Raw genomic sequence first — 18,138 nt, forward strand, 5'->3', positions numbered from 1 at the left:
CTGAATCAACTGTTGCATAAAACAGTTTCTGATTGAACAGTAGCTCATGAGGAAAAATGGTCTGTAATGAGAGCATGCACAGTTTGAGAGATTAATTTTTAAGTACATTTTGGAAGGGTAGAACATTTATGGCATGAGGGAGATAAATCACATGACTAGAAATCAAAACCAACTGAAGGAAAGAGGTCCAGAGTACATGGAGGTTTTGTAAATTTAACCTTTTCATGAAAGCTTCACCTCAAAATTGGACTGTTTTCAATTTCTTGGGGGTCCATATATGTACATCAACACAAGAAAGTTGAGCAGTGTATTTTCTTGTTGGCAACTATTGTGTTAAACCTGTCATGAATGGTGCTTGTTTATCTGAATGTCAGTATCTCTTTCATTTTAGGATTCAGGGTGGAGATCAGCCATTTGCCCAGATTATTGTCCTAACATGTATGAAGAAATGGAAACATTAGCTAATGTGCTTCAGTCAGATATCGGTCAAGACATGCGTGTTCATAACAGCACGTTTCTGTGGTTCATCCCCTTTGTGCAGTCCCTCATGGATCTTAAGGATCTGGGTGTGGCCTATATAGTGGAGGTTATTCATCATCTGCATTCTGAAGTCAAAGACGTCCTCAACCAGACGGACGCCGTGTGTGACACAGTCACTGAGTTTTTCCTTCTGATTTTGGTGTCAGTGATTGAAGTGCATAGAAATAAAAAGTGTTTGCATTTGCTGTGGGTTAGTTCCCAGCAGTGGGTGGAAGCCATCGTAAAATGTGCCAAGCTTCCCACCACCGCGTTTGCTCGGAGTTCTGAGAAGTCATCTGGAAACTGCTCCAAAGGCACAACAATGATATCTCTGTCACTGCATTCAGTGCCATCTAACTCTGTACACCTTGCTTGTGTGCAGCTGATCAGAAGTCTCCTTAAAGAAGGCTATCAGCTTGGGCAGCAGACTCTTTGTAAGCGATTCTGGGATAAGCTCAACTTATACCTACGAGGAAATATATCTTTAGGTTGGCAGTTGACTAGTCAGGAAACCCATGAGTTACAAACTTGTTTAAAGCAAAGTATTAGAAACATAAAATTCAAAGTGCCTCAGTGTAGCACTTCTGTGGATCTGACTCCTCCATGTAAAACACCTCCTGCATCTTACAATAAAGAAGAAAGTGAACAAACAGGGAAGAAGTCTAAAAAACAAAGGCACTGTCTGGAAAACTCCAGCCCAACATTCTCTAAAGAACCGATGAAAGCTGATGCATGTCAAGTGAAAGAGAGTATTTTCAGCAAGGCACATAATGCCATAGAAGAGGATAATGAGCAAACTTATCTAAAAGATTTGAAACTCAAAGACCATCTCTCAGCTGAGTTGTGCTTGAAGCCGAGTAGTAAAAGGCTTGTGAATGAAAGAGCTCGAGGCCAAGTTAAAATAAGTACAGGGAAGCATAAGTCTGTAAAAGAGAATTCCTCATATACCCCACAGAATTGTACTTCAAGAAATGGTCCAGAAAAGGTATTTGACAGAGGAATAATCACATCAACAGGTTTGTTGACTGATTCTAGCAATGACTCTCTGGAAAAAGTGTCCACATCAGATGAGGATTTCTCTTTAAAGGATGATGCTCTTGGCAAAACCTCAAAAGCAAACACTAAGGCACATAAAGATGAAATCTGTGCTAAGTTATTGCATGTAATGAAAAAGCAAGACAGGAAAAGTACCACTTTAGAGGAAAACCTGACTGTATCTAGCATTGAAAGTTTCTGTTCACAGAAAGATACAGGAGCTCAGAAAGGAGATGGCTTCATACACAATCTCTCTTTAGGCCCTAGTGGTGTTCTGGATGATAAAAATGGACAACAAAAACCTGAAAACAGTTTACTGCTGAAAAAGAAACAAGTACAGGAAGAAGAGTTGGGCATTTTCTCCACCCCTGATATCAGTTGTCAAATACTAGAATGTCATGTTGGTAATAAAGATTTGGTCTCATTCACAGAAATGACCGATATTTTTGTGGAGAAAACACCTCCCTTTAAAGATCCTGTGACTGGACTTGAATCAAGAGATACGGGAATTAGCAAGAGTACTGTTGAGTTTTCTTCTGATTTAAGAGAACAGGTCCTTAGCATCAGTCCTAAGTCTGACCCTTTAACAGATTCTCAGATAGACAGAGACCTCCACATATTATCTTTAATAGCTCAAGCCAGTGTTATTAAGTTCCCATCAGGTTCAACCCAAAGAAGTTTATCCCAGCTACAAAGAAAAGTTAAAGATGATAGAAGATGTTTGACAGCCAACCAAAATAGTGTCAGGGAAACCTGCTCTGGACACGTCATTATTATTTCAGAATCTGATGAAGATGATGATGATGATGAAAGAATTGTGGGTTTTAAGAAACACATTAAACAGGGTAAGACATGCATTGAGAAAGGATGTCCAGAGCATCATACTTCAATAGCTAACACAAATGTGGAACAGAATGTAATAAAGGAAGAAAATACAAGGTCCCTTTTGCGGTTTGAGGAATCGGATTCTCATTTTTTTGAGTTTGAAAGTCCATGTGAAGTGTTTTCAGTTCGGCAAGATCAGAGACCAGACAACAAGAATTCAGTTCAAGAGAATGAAGAGAATTCGTGCTTGACTCATGTAGGGGATATCACAGATGATTGGGGTTATGGTCCAGCTTATGTACCTGAAGAGGTCATTAAAAAAGCAGCAGAGGCAGCTTTGAAGGAGGGAGAACCTGAATGCAACAGTGACATAGAGGAGGATAATATATTTTTAACACAATGTGATCCAGAAGATATGGATTTATGTTGACAAATGGAGAAAGAGAATGATGAACTCATTGAAGTAGTTCATGGAAGAGATACAGTCCAGGTAGAAGAAGATTCTGTGAGTCGGCCTCAGTTGGAATCTTGGAGTAGCACAAAATGTAAATACAAAGATTGTGTGGAAACACTGGAAAACCAGGGTGAATACTGTTCCAAACACTCTGAAGCTAAAGCAGCAGATGAAGATACATTTCGTAGACCTGGCTTGCCTCTCTCTTCATCTAAACCTTCGAGACCTCCCACTGCTAAGATATTTACCTCCAGTAGTACTTCACGAATTGCTGGTCTTTACAAGTCTTTGGTAAATACGTCAGCGCTCTTACCAACTCTGCAAAATAAGTCAAGTGGGGTACAATCTGCTTTGAAAGTACCACAGCCAGTCTCTGTGGTGTCTCAGAAGCCAGTGGCTGAAATGAAGGGTTTGTGCAACGTTCTCCAGTGTCATACTCCAAATAATTCCAACAGGCAAGGCTACAAAGTTCCATTTTGTGAAAACAGATCTTTTTCACCTTCCTCTCCGGTAAACATTTTCTTGTCAGCACAGTCCATCTCTGACACCTTCGTTAAAGAGGTCTTAAAATGGAAATACGCAATGTTTGTGGACTTTGATCAGTGCGGACCCCCTTCAACTCTTTGTCAGTCCATCACAAGACCTGTGCCTGTGAGATTTCAAGATGGTAGAGAATATTTTAATGTGTTTTTCCCTTTGATGATCCTGAATACTTTTGAAACTGTAAGTATATGTTCTAATCGTATACCTTCAGACTTTGAAATTACGTTTCTTTACCATGCTGAGTACGGCTAAAATAACTGATCGCATTTTGATTTAGATGTAGCTTGTAGATTTCATGTTGAACAGACATTGTGCCCCACAGTGTTCTAGATGCCGGTGATACAGAGGAAACCCTTAAACTCTGCCCTTCTGGAGCTTACAGACACAATTCAGAGTGCTAGTTTACCAAGTCCAGAGGTGGCACAGGAGGAGGAAACGTTTTTCGGTGTAAAATAAGGGAAGACTTCTCAGAGGACATAGTCTCTCATCTGCGTTTATTTTTTTGAAAAGTAGTGTAAACCTTTACTGAAGTTTTCTTGAGGAGGTAGCAAAGGGCAAGTTACACTGGTCAGCACAAAGCAGTAAATCCCAAATTTCTCATCTGTCTTCCCAACTTCTTAGGCCTCATAGCAGCCTTTAGCTGCCCCCCTACCCCAACACATCCCATTCTGGTTCTTCTCTCTTTCTTACTGCCTGACTGGGATTGCCAAGAAAAATATAGGATTCCCAGTTAAATTTGAACCTCAGAAAAACAGTAATTCTTTAGTGTAAACATCCACCTGCACTTTGAAGGATGTTTTTGGTGTTCTCACAGCAGGTCGATTTTTCCTTTTTTTCAAATTGGTTAAAAAACAAAAACCCAAAAGGTGAGTGTGCAACAAGACTCTTCAAAACCAAGAGCACTGAGGTAAATACCCACGTATTCAGTCAGCAGATCCTCGGGTGCCTGATACTTGCCCAGTACTATCACAGACCTGGCGGGGGTAAAGTGGTGAACACGACAGACAAGGCCTCTGCCTTCTGGGAATGATCATTTCAGATCGGGACAAAAGGCTCTAGAGTGCTCTAGAATGATCTAGAACAAAAGGGAGCAGGCACTTGAGACTGAAAGGTGAGACGGCCTCTGTGAGCGATGGTATTCACACCGAGACCAGAGTGAGCAGAAGGAGTTGGCCATAGGAAGTATATCACAGGCAGAGAGACTGCAAAGATCCAGCTTAGAATTGTTAAAGGCAAAGGAGATGTACTGCACAAAGAGGCAAGTTGGTGTCAATTTATGCCCTAAATTTCAGCCATTGTCGTAAGAATTATTTTACTAGTGTTTCAGAACCATTAGAAACAACTAACTGATAAAGGCTCTTCAGTCTCTCTCCTTAAGAACAATGTGAAATAGTATTACAAGAATGATTTTCTTACCTTACAAAATCGTTAGTTCAGTGAACAGTGTATACAGTTAAATAAGCTGGGGAATATACAGAGATTTTCTTCATCTTGGAGCTTACTTTTTTCTTGAACGTTTATCCTTTCCAGAAAACACTAAATTGCTTAGAGGCCATTCATAGCCCTTAAATTTAGGACACATTTGTGATTTTATTTTTCCCTTAGTTCAGAAGTATTTATATGTTTATCTTTAAGATTTCTTCCTTCAGGACATTTCTGTAGCTAGAACTTTTTCAAAGCAGAATGAGCACAAGTTCCGTTTGTATATACACAAAGTTTAAGATAGTCAAATACTTGTGGAAGGCCCATTATTAAAAAAAAAAAATCAGCCACTCTCACCTCCCCAAGTAATTATTTTTGATCCTTGAGGGATCCTTTTGTTATTTACTTCCATATTTCTAAATAACATGCCACTATTTTGACTTGTTAATTTTTCAGTACTAGACATTTTCTGTAATTACCCACTACAGGAAGTACCCTCTCTTCCCAGCCCTGTGTTCACACACACCTCTCCTGTTTTCCCATCCTCACTATGGAGTAGTCTTGTAATTTTTAGGTCAGTATTTGTTATTATTTTGACGATATAAAAGGTGTCCACTGGGCTTCCCTGGTGGCGCAGTGGTTGAGAATCTGCCTGCTAATGCAGGGGTCACAGGTTCGAGCCCTGGTCTGGGAGGATCCCACGTGCCGTGGAGCAGCTATGCCCGTGAGCCACAAGTACTGAGCCTGCGTGTCTGGAGCCTGTGCTCCCCAACTAGAGAGGCTGCGATAGTGAGAGGCCCACGCACTGCGATGAAGAGTAGCCCCCGCTTGCCGCAACTAGAGAAAGCCCTCGCACAGAAACGAAGACCCAACACAGCAAAAATAAATTAATTTAAACAAAAGAGAATAAGGTCTTTGAATTAAAAACAAAAGTGTCCGCGACTAAGTCATGTGGTAGTTGTAACTACTTTTCGTTTCCGACTCTTTGCTTTCTCTGGATTTATTGTTTACTTAATTTTCTATGTACGTATTACTAATTTAGCTTCAGGCTGTCTCTTGGATGTTTAGGCCTCTCAGTATGATCAGGCACATCAGATAGTTGATAAATTTCATCTTCTTGGTTTAGGATGGTTAACCTGAAATGCTCACCATCCTCATCCTAGGGCTTGCATTTCCTTCTTTCCTGTGTTGGATCTTTGTCTCCTGTACCCAGGGTTGTCTGTTTTTGTCACCCTCTCATTTTAGTAAGGCACATCCTTCAAGCTTCCTGAGAAAAGAATGTGTAGGAGATAAATTTTGAAACTTTGCATGTCTTAAAATTTCTTTCTATTTTGCCATCTCTGTCTTTGTTGTTGTCATCGTCATTCTCCTTCCTTGGAGACTTTCTCAGCGTCCAAGTCTATTGAAACAATTTTTGAGCATATTTTTAGTTTCACAGTACTCTTGTCCTCTCATTATTCCTTTTTATAGGATTGTGTGCTTTCTTCATGTGCACAGTATTTTTTACTACCTGAAGTTAATTAATGATAAGTTTAAAGTTAGTTGAATGTTTTGTTCTCCTTTCATTGTCCCTGTTTTCCCAGTTGCTTTTTTCCTATTCATTTTAGTGTCTACAGACCTTTCATGTTAACTCCTTTCTTCACATGTCTAATGATTTTTGTTGGTTTACTCACATTTAAGAACAGGATACTAACAAGCAGATTGGAGCATTGTTCATAATAGCCAAAAGTTGTAAACAGCCGAGATGTCCATCAGGAGATGAATGGGTAAACAAAACATGGTATATGCCTACAATGGAATATTAGTCTACTATTAAAAGGAATGACCCGTTCTATGTACTTTTACCTGTTCTTTGATGAGCCTGGAAAATATTATGCTAAGTGAAAGAAGCCAGGTACAGAAGGCCACACATTGTGTAATTCCATTTATACGAATTTTCCAGAATAGGCACATCCGTAGAGACAGAAAGTGGATTAGTAGTCGCCAGGGGATGGGTGAGGGAGGGGTGTGGGAATTAGGACTGACTGCTAATAGGTATAAGGCTTGTTTTGGGATGGTGGGAATGTTCTGGAATTAGATAATGGTGATGGTTACACAAAATAGTGAATGTACTAAAAACACACTGTAGTGTGCACACTTTAAAGTGGTGAATTTTATATTGTGAACTATATCTCAACTTTTTAATGCTATAAGAAAAGAGGATGCATTTAAATAATGACAGGTCAAAAGAGATGCTTAGGAAAAGAGATACTTGTACTAAAATGGTCCTTTATTATTTGCACTGTGGAAGTCAAATGTGATCTGAAGGACACCATCACATGGTGAAATCCAAATTAGTTTCATTCTTTATATTAAGATTACATGCTTGGGTATAGTTATAATCTATATTTTGTTACATGTAAGATTTTAAAACAGATTAGAAGCTCTGAGTGAAAGGGATAGGCTTGTTGACCATTTGGCATTTTATTGGGAAGCCTCATCCCCACCCTCATGTCACTGTTTTTAGTCTTTTCTTTTCCCCTCTTAGGTCAGATTTCCCCAAGAAGAGTCTTCAGATCGATTGCCTGGAAAGCATAGGCTTGATGGGGAGCTGACTGTGGGGTGAGGGTGGGGGCAGAGGGAAAGGTCCAGGCATTCAGTATCTAAATATTTGCTTAATTCCCTGTTTAAAAATTATTTTATTTTTAAAATTATTTTATTTATTTTTGGCTGTGTTGGGTCTTCGTTGCTGCACGTGGGCTTTTCCCTAGTTGTGGCGAGGGCTTCAGTAGTTGTGGCTCAAAGACTCCAGAGCGCAGGCTCAGTAGTTGTAGTGCATGGGCTTAGTTGCTCCACGGCACGTGGGATCTTCCCAGACCAGGGATAGAACCCGTGGCCCCTGCATTGGCAGGCAGATGCCTAACCACTGTACCACCAGGGACGCCCCCCCCCACATTTTTTTTTTTAAGTACAGTATCCCCTCTCTATCTGCTGCCCCACAGGCAGAGACGGTCACACTTTATAGAAGTGAAACCACTCTAGCTTTTTGCTAGGAACAGGGATGGGCAGTCTCCCTTCAGCCCTCCTCCTCCTAGAGGTGTATGTCAGACACTTCCTTCTTAGAGTTCAGCTTCTTGGACTTGCTGAGTTAGTTAACCATTCATCCATCTGCTTACCAGCTTCCCAGATTTTGATACTCTTGCCTCGTCTTCTGTTCTCTTCATCCTAATGAATTAATCCTGTTGTGAAAAATCCCTTGGGTGTTTTAGTGGGGTTTCAGGGGAATGAAAGGAAATGCCTGTGTTCAATCTGTCATCTTTACCGTGAAGTTTTATCTTGTTCTTTTTTTCTTATTTTTGCAATCTTGTTCTTTTTCTTTAACCATGTAGTGAAACAGCATTGTTTTAGCATTTGTAGTTTATATAGGCCAACATTTATTAATGGTATTATTAATATACCTTGATTCCTTTTTTTTTTCCCACTGTAACGTGTGGCTTGTGGGATCTTAGTTGCCTGACCAGGGATTGAACCTGGGCCCTCAGCAGTGAAAGCACTAACAACTGAACTGCCAGAGAATTCTCAGATACCTTGATTACTTTTAATGTTTATTCTTTCTTATAAGCCAGAGACTGTGGCATCAACCACAGTCTTGGGCCAAGGCTTCTTATCCTCATTTGGATGTAATTTGACTTCGTAATATTGTTTGTTAATGGAATGCTGAAGTGTGTTTAGAGTCCTTTGACAGAAATGTGGTTGGTATCCTATTTAGGACATGAAACGCAGTGTTTGGTTATCCAGTTCTTATGTCTTATTGCAGGTGGAATGCAATGACATTGCGTAGAATTATCCCTTGCCCCAAAGGGCAAACGAGCAAATTCAACTTTTAGAAATATGAGTCTCTTGAATAAAAAAAAAATCCCACAGGACTCAGAGGCAAAAAGTATACAAGTCAATTTTCACAACAAAGTAAAGGAGCTGTTACAGTGGAGGATTCCTGGACTGAATGTCAATATTATGACATAGTATGAGTCTGTTTCGTGTTTGGTAATTGCAATCATTGTTGCTTTTGTTGTGGTCATCCATTTGCAATGCTTGGTGTCAGTTTATTTATCTCTTGTAAAAATAAAATACAGTGTGTGGGGGGAAAAAAGAAATATGAGTCTTTTGTGTACTGATGTGACTGATAGAGGATATATTAGTTTTTAATCCTTACGTTTAACACACAAAAATATTAGATAAATGTGCACTATTTTGACAGGGACCAATTTTTTGGGTCAGTTTTGGCAAATACTCTATTTTCTTAAAGTTTTGGTTTGCTGGCTCTGTCTGCAGTCCCCTTCGGTTACCTGTGTGTGCATGCACGTGTATGCAGAGTGTAATTGGCAGCTGCTTTTTAGGTTGTGTAGACAAGGAGCAGGCAGAAAGGGGGCCCTTCTGGAGTACCAGCTGTGATTCTTAGTGCCCACACCCCTTATAGGGAGAGTGCACCATTTTTAGCTAATTTCCTGTTATAATTTGTTCTGTGAAGGAAACAAAACAGGTTGATATGATGAGCGACATTGGGAGGCTGCTTTTGAGATCGGGCTGAGAGCCAGGAGAGGAGGGTTTTGTGCAGAGGAGGGGGGAGGGTCAAGACTATAATGCTTTGAAGTAGGCCTAACTGAGCATATGTGAGCAAAGAGATTAGGCTGATGTGACTGGAGTGAGGTAACTTAGAGGTAAAGGGAAATGAAGTAAGATTGCAGAAATCAGTCAAGAGCTGGATGGTATACAACCCTGTAAGTGCAGGTTGGGGTTTCATTCTCAGTACAGTGAGAAGATGTTGGAGGATTTTTAGTTGGTTGGTGTTTAGGCTGGGGGAGTAGCAATATGTAATAGTTTACTTTTTTGTTTTAAAGAAAACATTCTTAGTTGCTCATTAGAGAATAACTGTAGAAAGGTAAGCATAGATGCAGTAGACCTGTCGGGGGCTATTATAATAGCCCAGGAGAAAGATGATGGTAGCTTGATCTAGGTGGTAGCTATGGAAATAAAGAGAAGTGAATTCATTGGGCGTAAATTTTGGAGATAGTACTCAGTACTTATCTTTTTTAAATATATATAGAAATTTATGTGATTCATTTTTGGCTGGGTTGGGTCTTGGTTGATGCACACAGGCTTTCTCTAGTTGCAGCGAGCTAGAGGAACTCTGCATAGCATCCCCCATTATCAACATCCCCTACCAATGTAGTACATTTGTACAACTGATGAACCTACATTGACACGTCATTACCACCCAGAGTCCATAGTTTTCATTAGGGTTCACTCTTGATTTGTATATTCTAAGGGTTTGGACAAACGTATAATGACATGTAGCAGTCCTCTAATATCAGAGTACTTTCACTGCCCTAAAAATCCTCTCTGCTCTGCCTGTTCACCCCTCCACAGTCTCAACCCTGGCAATCACTCATCCTTTTACTGTCTCCATAGTTTGCTTTCTCCAGCATGTCAAATAGTTGGAATCACACAGTATGTAGCCTTTCCAGATTGGCTTCTTTCACTTAGTAATGTGCATTTCAGTTCCTTCTGTGTCTTTTCATGGCTTCATAGCTCATTTCTTTTTAGCACTAAATAATATTCCATTGTCTGGTTGTACCATAGTTGGTTTATCCGTTCACCCACTGAAGGGCATCTTGGTTGCTTCCAAGTTTAGGCAGTTATGAATAAAGCTGCTATAAATATCCATGTGCAGGTTTTTAACATAAATGTAAGTTTTCAGTTCATTTGGATAAATAGTGAGGGCACTATTGCTGGATCCTACAGTAAGAATATGTTTAGTTTCATAGGAAACCACCGAACAGTCTTCCAAACTGGTGGTACCATCTTGGGAATTTCCTGGTGGTACAGTGGTTAGGACTCTGCACTTCCACTTGCAGGGGGCACAGGTTCGATCCCCGGTCAGGGAACTAAATCCCACAAGCCACGTGGCTCAGCAAAAAAAAAGAAAAAAAAAAAAAGGTGATGGTGCCATTTTACATTCCCACGAGCAATAAATGAGAGTTCCTACTGTTCCACATCCCCGTCAGCATTTGGTCCTGTCAGTGCTCCAGATTTTGGCCATTCTAATACGTGTGTAATAGTATCTTGTTGTTTTAATTTGCATTCCTTTGATGACATAAGATATGGAGCATTTTTTCATATACTAATTTACGGTCTGTATATCTACTTTGGTGAGGTGTCTGTCCAGGCCTTTTGCACATCTTTTTCATCAGGTTGTCTGTTTTCTTACTGTTGAGTTATTTTTTTCTTTTTTAAATAAATTTAGTTTATTTATTTTTGGCTGCATTGGGTCTTCATTGCTGTGCACAGGCTTCCTCTAGTTGCAGCGAGCAGGGGCTACTCTTTGCAGTGTGTGGGCTTCTCATTGCAGTGGCTTCTCTTGTTATGGAGCACGGGCTCTAGGCATGTGGGCTTCAGTGGTTGTGGCATGCGGGCTCAGTAGTTGTGGCTCACGGGCTTAGTTGCTCCGTGGCATGTGAGATCTTCCTGGACCAGGGATCGAACCTGTGTCCCCTGTGTTGGCAGGCAGATTCTTAACCACTGTGCCACCAGAGAAGCCCTTCTCCTTCACTATTAAAGGATAATTTTTCAGCATTCCGAATTCTAGATTGGTAGGATTTTTTCTTTCAACAGTCTAAATATTTCACTACTCTCTCCTTGCTTGCATGGTTTCTGAGGAGAAGTTAGATGTAATTCTTATCCTTCCTCCTCTATAGATAAGGTGTTTTTTCCCACAGGCTTCTTTCATGAATTATTTTTCCTTTATCTTTGATATTTCATATTCCTGAAGGTTGAATATGATATGCCTAGGTGTAGTTTCTGGCATTTATTCTGCTTGGTCTTGGAGCTTCCTGGATCTGTGGTTTGGTGTCTGATGTTAATTTTGGAAAACTCTTGAGTCATTATACCTCAAATACTGCTGCTTTTTCGCTCTCTCTTCTTCTCGTATCTCCATTATGTGTATGCTGCATCTTTTGTCATTATCTCACAGTCTTGGATATTCTGGGGTGTGGTTTTTTTTACCCATTTTTTTCTCCTTGTTTTTCAGCTTTGGTACCTTCTATTGCTGTAGCCTCAAGCTCAGAGATTGTTTCCTCAGCAATGTCCAGTGTACTAATGAGGCCATCAGAGGCATCCTTCATTTCTGTTACAGTGTTTTTGATCTCTGGCATTACCTTTTGATTCTTTCTACTTTCCATCTCATTCATTACATTACCCATCTATTATTTCATGGCCTCCTTTTTTCATTAAACTCTTAGTATATTAACTATAGTATAAAAAAAATCCTGGTCTGATAATTCCAGTATTCCTGCCATATCTGACAGGTTTTAGTGCTTCTTTATTCTGTGCAAACTGTGCTTTTTGCCTTTGAGTATGCCTTGTAATTTTTTGTTGCAAGGCAGACGTAATCTACTAAGTAAAAGGAACAGCAGTAAATAGGCCTTTAGTGATATAGAAATGAGGTATGGGGGAAGGAAGACCATTCCATAGTCCTATGATAAGGTGTCACTCTTTTAGTGAGCCTTTGCCTCTGGACTAAGAACTTTACACCACATGCTTCTTAGTTTCCCCCCACCTCCTTGGGTGAGACAGGATGGTTAGAATGGGCTGGAGCTGGTTTTCTTCCCTCAAGTAGTTTAAGCTCTGATAAAATCCCAGCAACTTTGACTCCGGAAAAATAGCATCTCATAGATCAGGCCTTGTTAAGAAGGTCAAGAATGCTCTGGTGTATTACACAATGGTTCCTTTACCCCAGTCCCCACCAACCCCCCACCCCCGCTGGAAGCACACAGGGAATTTTCTCCAGTGTTCACTGTGAGGGCCTGTTCGAGCTCCTAGAGGTAAGACTCACCAAATTGTGGAGTCCCTTTTATGACTGGGTCCCCCTAGAGTTTTTAAGAGAGGTCATGCTGAGCCTCCAACAGTTTGTCGCATCCAGTTCAGGATTTCCTCCTGGCCTGGAGGTTTCTACTTCAGAGTTTTCTGCGCTGGCAAGTTGTGATTGTCTGTATCCACCTTTTTGTCTCTTTTTACTTGTTAGGATGGAGTGGCGACTTCTAAGTTCCTTACATGCCAAGCTGGAAACCAGAAGTCCCAAATTAATTTTTAATGTTTGTGTCACACAGGAGTTCTAGGTTCTGGATTTTATGGTTGCTTACTTTGGAAAATTTTGCCGTTTAACATTGGCTTTTCAGATGTTTTTGCTCTCTTAAGTTGCTTTTTTTGCTTTGCGTAGGTGGCACAGGAATGGAACAGCTCTCCAAACAAAGAGAAATTCCATCAGTTGCATTTACGAAAATTTCCTGCTGATTATAAAAAATACTGGGAGTTTGTGGGTAAGTTCTTTTTTATGTAACTTGGGCTCTATCATATAATAATTGGAGATTGCTATTTGAGGGAACATAATAATTGCTTGAATTTTCTGGGATATAGGTTTCCTGAGGTGAATTTGTAAGCTCTTACAAAGAGTATGTTTAAAGTCTTTACTTAATGAGGATAATTACTGGGACAGTTATAAAATTCATGGTTTTAACCATTGTGCTAGCAGAATACCACAGGCCAAAGTGTCCCTAGATGCTGGGCAAGGGAGAGAGAAGGTGAGTGAGGGAGTTTGATTGGCGGGGGCGGAGGGGGTGTTGACATGGTCGTGCGTACAGATTCTGAGTAAATCTCTCTGCCGTCTCTGCTCTCACTTCATGAGTTGTCTGGAGCATGTGTCACAGTTATGTCTTAGTTATAAATAAACCAAGCATTTAGAACCCTTTAAAATAAAAAGTATAAATTCTCCGTCTGTCTCCTTCCCCCTTGCAGTCCATCCCACTCCATAGATTCACTTAAGAAAAAAAGCGTGTACATATATTTGGGGGGGAAGGTATTATATGTTCACTGTAGATTATTCAGATAATATTAGCCAATAGTAAAATAAACATCACTCACAGTTCCCATCATTCAGAGATCATCTTATGAACATAGTAGTGTATATCTTACTGCTAGACTTTCTATTCATCTGAGTGAAGGGTGGGTGGGTAGGGTTATTTTACCTAAGTGACTTTTTTCATGTATTTATTCAGCAAATATTTACTGACTTTATACTACCTGATAGTGTATGATTCTAGATGCTAGGTATGTAGCTGTGATGAAAACATAAAATTCCACCTTCGTGAAGCTTACATTTGACTTATTTTCATTTAGTCTATTATAAATGTCTTTTCAGAGATAAATAATAATAGCATGTTCAGTGTTTGTAGTTATTCCATTGTAAGTGTATTCCATAGTTCTCTTTAACCAGTAATTTCTAGTTAGACATGTACATTACTTATGATTTTTTACTGTTACACTGAATAAATCCCTTTGCTAGATCAAACAGTGTGTGCATTTTAAGACTTTCGGTTCATATTGCCTCTGTCTACCAAAAAGAATACCATTTTCACTTCTGACATAAGAATGTAAGAATGTATCTCTTCTCATTTGCTAGTTTAAACTTATCCCCCAGTTTTATATGGAACATGTATCTCATTTGAAGTTGTAGTTTTTGTCCTCAAATCTTTATTGGTCTTTTATATTCTTGGGGGGGGGGCGGATAATTGTCTGTTCATGCCTTTTGTCCTTTTTTTTTCTCTTAGGGAGGTTATTTTCTTACTTGTATGCATTGTTAATTTTTTTTCAATTTCATTATTTGCTGTTCAGTTTCACATGCAGTTTTTGAGGCAGACAATTTTTATCTTCACATGTTCAAAAATACCGTATTTATTTCTTTACTGTTCAGTTGGTTTTAGAAATCAGATAAATACTTCCATATTTTCTTGTAGTAGTTTTATATTTCTTTCTAATATTTAAATCACTGATTTATCATCCATTTATCTTGATGGTATGATAGAATCACATAGCATTTACTCTTGTGTCTGACTTCTTTCACGTAACATGTCTTCGTAATTCATCAATTTTGTGTGCATCTTTGGTATTTTTTTCTTTGCTGTGGTGGTATTTCAATATGTGACTGTGTCACAATTTTACTGTTGATGGACATTTTTGTTATTATTATTTTAAAGAAGTTTTTTTTTGTCAGTGCCATGCAGCTTGTGGGATCTTAGTTCCCCGACCAGGGATTGAACCCGGGCCACAGCAGTGAAAGCGCCGAGTCCTAACCACTGGATCGCCAGAGAACTCCCGTTAATGGACATTTTTTCAGCAGTTTAGGCCTGTGTGTCAGGGCTCTCCAAGTCCATGCCCAAGTTCAGTGATTCGCTAGGAAGACTCACAGGAATTATATTCCTGCTCATGGCTGTGACTTACTATGGCAAAAGGATACAAAGCAAAATCAGCAAAGGGAAAAAGGAAACCAGGAGCAAGTTTCCAAGAGTCATTTCCCAGCGAAGTCACACAGGACACACTTAATTTTCCCAGTAGTGGGCTGCGACAACCCATGTGACACATTATCTACCAGGGAAGCTTAGAGACCCAGTGCCTAAAACACCCTCTGCCTAGCCCACATTCATGACTTTCACAAGTAAAGTGGGTGTTTGACATAAGCTGTAGAGAAAAAATTTGGCAAACAGGTAAGGTACAGTGAGCCATTGTCATCAGCAAATGATGAGAGCTGTCTGGAAAACCAAGTTCCCAGATTCCAAGGGGGCCAACCTTGTAAGCAGGCCTTTCTAATGATAGCAGCCTCAGGCCTTCTTCTACACACAGCATTTTATGAATAATGCTACTATGGTCATTCATGTGTCTCTTCGTGTTATGCGAGGGCATTTTTGTGGAGTCTGTCTCCTGAAGTGGGTCTCAGAGTCTCAGGGTATTATGCATGAGCTTAACATGAGTAGATAATGCCAAGCTAGTCATGCAGAATGACACACCCCACCAGCGTATGGAAGTCACGTTGCTCCATGTCTCTGCCAACACATTTGTGTTGATTGTGCTGTTCATTTTAGCCATTGTAGTGTGTGTGTATTGATGGCCATTTGTGGTTTTATTTTGTAATATCCTGGCTATCAGTGAGATTGAGCACCTTCTCATATATTTAGTAGATGCTCAAGTAACCTCTCTAGGGAAGCACCTATTAAAGACTCTTGTTCATTTTCTGTTAGTTGTCTTTTCCTTACTGATTTGTAGCAAGTTCTTTATGCAATCTGGATATAAACCATCCTCCCACTTTGGCTTGCATTATGTCTCTCTTAGTGATGTCTTTAAAATTCTTATTTTATTCTTGTTTAGACTTTATTTTTTAACATAACAAATGCATCTGTGTATTTTTTATGGTTAATGGTCTGTGCCAAAGGTTTAAGAAACCTTTCCCTGCTGCAGGTCATAAATATATTATCTTAACATCTAGAACAGGTGTCAGCAAACCACAGCTTGCAGATCTACCCTGTATCCTGTTTTTATACTGCCCAAGAGTAAGGTTCTTACATTTTTTTAAGCTTTTGAAGAAAAGATGATGATGAATATGCAACAGACACCATGTGTAGCCTGCAAAGAAAAATCTGGCTCTTTACAGAAAGTTTGCCAATCCCTTTTCTAGAGGCTTCGCTGTTTTGCCGACCTGGAATGGATTTTGTACACGAGTAAGATGTAGGGGCCATGTTTCATTTTTTTCTCCCTAATGGAGATGTAATTACCCCAGTAGTGTTTATTGAAAAGATTATCCTTTCTCCATGGTCTGCAGTGTCATATTTGTTACAAATCTAATGTCCATTTAATGCACTCGCCTTTTTCTGGACTCCTTTCTTCTTTGTTGGATCATTTGCCTACCTTTCTGCCCATATCACATTGCTTAATTTTACTTAATTAAGCTTTATTATAAACATTAATGAGCAAGTCTGCTTACCTTGTTTGGCCTTAAGAGTACGTTGGCTATTCTTGTCCCTTTGCATTACCATGTAAGTTTTAGAGAAAAAAAAGATGTGGACATTTGTTAAGAATTGACATCTTTCTAATACTGATTTGAATACGATACATACTGTCAGTTATTTAGGTTTACTTTCAGTAATGTTTTACAGTTTTCTAGGGAGAGGTTTTGCAGATCATCATTGGTTAGATTTTTTTTCTTTTGGTGTCATAATTATTTAAGTGACTATCTCTAATAGAGATGGACCTAAAAATTCATAGTATTTTTGCTGATAATTCATTATTTTGTTGCTAAAGTATGAACCATGATTTCTTAATATTAGATAGCTAGACAGTGTTCAAGTTTTCCGTTTCCTCATAAAGAACAATTTATTTCAGCCTGCTTGAATTAAGATCCAAGTTAGGTCCACTCACTGACATTGTTAATATGTCTTCTTCAATTACAATTGTCTCCTTCATGGATCCCTCCCGCTTTGTAATTTATTTTTTGAAGAAATTGTGTTGTTGACCCTGTAGAATTACAGGGTCTGTGTCTGTGTCTTGCTGATAGCATCCCCCTGGTGGTGTTTAGTATGTTTTTCAGTCCTTTGTACTTTTTGTAAATTGATAGTTGGATCTAGAGGCTTGATCAGTTTCATTGGACCTAATATTTTTGGCAAAACTAGTTCATAGCTGAGGTTGGTGTGTTCCTTTATCAGGAGGTGCTTGATCTCTAATTTCTCTTTTTGTAATACTTATAACCGTTGATCCTTAATGCCTAGATTAATTATTTTACTAAAGGATACAAAATGGTGATATTTTTATTTGATCATTTCTTCATTTATTTGCTATTGTAGTTCTGTAAAGAAAAAGTGCTCCATTTTATTTGATTACTCAGTAGTATACTTTATAAAGAAGGGTAGAATAAGTATTGATACTTGACTCCTGACCAGTTTTCAAAATAATGACTTAATTCTCTGCAAGTGCTGGGTTGACCAGTGAACTTTAAAAAAATGTTTTTTCGTTATGAACACATGGCCTTAAATACACTTGTTTCAAGTCTTTGTAATTGGTTTCTTCAAGTTGGCTCCTGAGCCCTTTAGACAGGCTAGTCTTTGAGAGCTTTCTTGCTACCTGATGTAACCGATACCATCTATATGTTTTATCCTGTATGTGAGCTTTCAATTTTCTAACTAGCCGTAGTATCTTTGGGTAGAAAAAGTTATTTCAAGATCAGTATTGGCATGTTATATGCTGTTTACAAGTAATACATGTAAACATAAGGATACAGAAAGGTTAGAAGAGGAAGATTGGAGAAAGCTACTCATGCAAACCCAACTAAAAGAAACTTGTTTTGCTCTGTTAATACCAGACTAAATAGACTTTACGGCAGAAGAGCATTATTTGAGATTAAAAGCGAGTATTTCACAATGATAGCAAGTTCAGTGAACAGAAGATAGGACCATTTTGAATACCTAATAAAATATATAAAGAAA

General features: G+C 39.2%; 1 pseudogene across 1 annotated transcript in view; it reads left to right on the top strand.

Moving 5' to 3' along the window:
• Window positions 1-18,138, top strand: part of LOC308610971 (putative helicase senataxin) — a 69,834-nt pseudogene that overhangs the window by 20,205 nt on the left and 31,491 nt on the right. Inside the window, exons 9-10 of the transcript in view lie at window positions 392-3,556; window positions 13,053-13,152. The product of the transcript in view is annotated as a putative helicase senataxin (transcript). The remainder of the gene's footprint in view (window positions 1-391; window positions 3,557-13,052; window positions 13,153-18,138) is intronic.

The sequence above is a fragment of the Mesoplodon bidens genome (assembly GCF_964165515.1).
Source record: "Mesoplodon bidens genome assembly, contig: HAP1_SCAFFOLD_186, whole genome shotgun sequence".
NCBI classification, from domain to species: Eukaryota; Metazoa; Chordata; class Mammalia; order Artiodactyla; family Ziphiidae; genus Mesoplodon; species Mesoplodon bidens.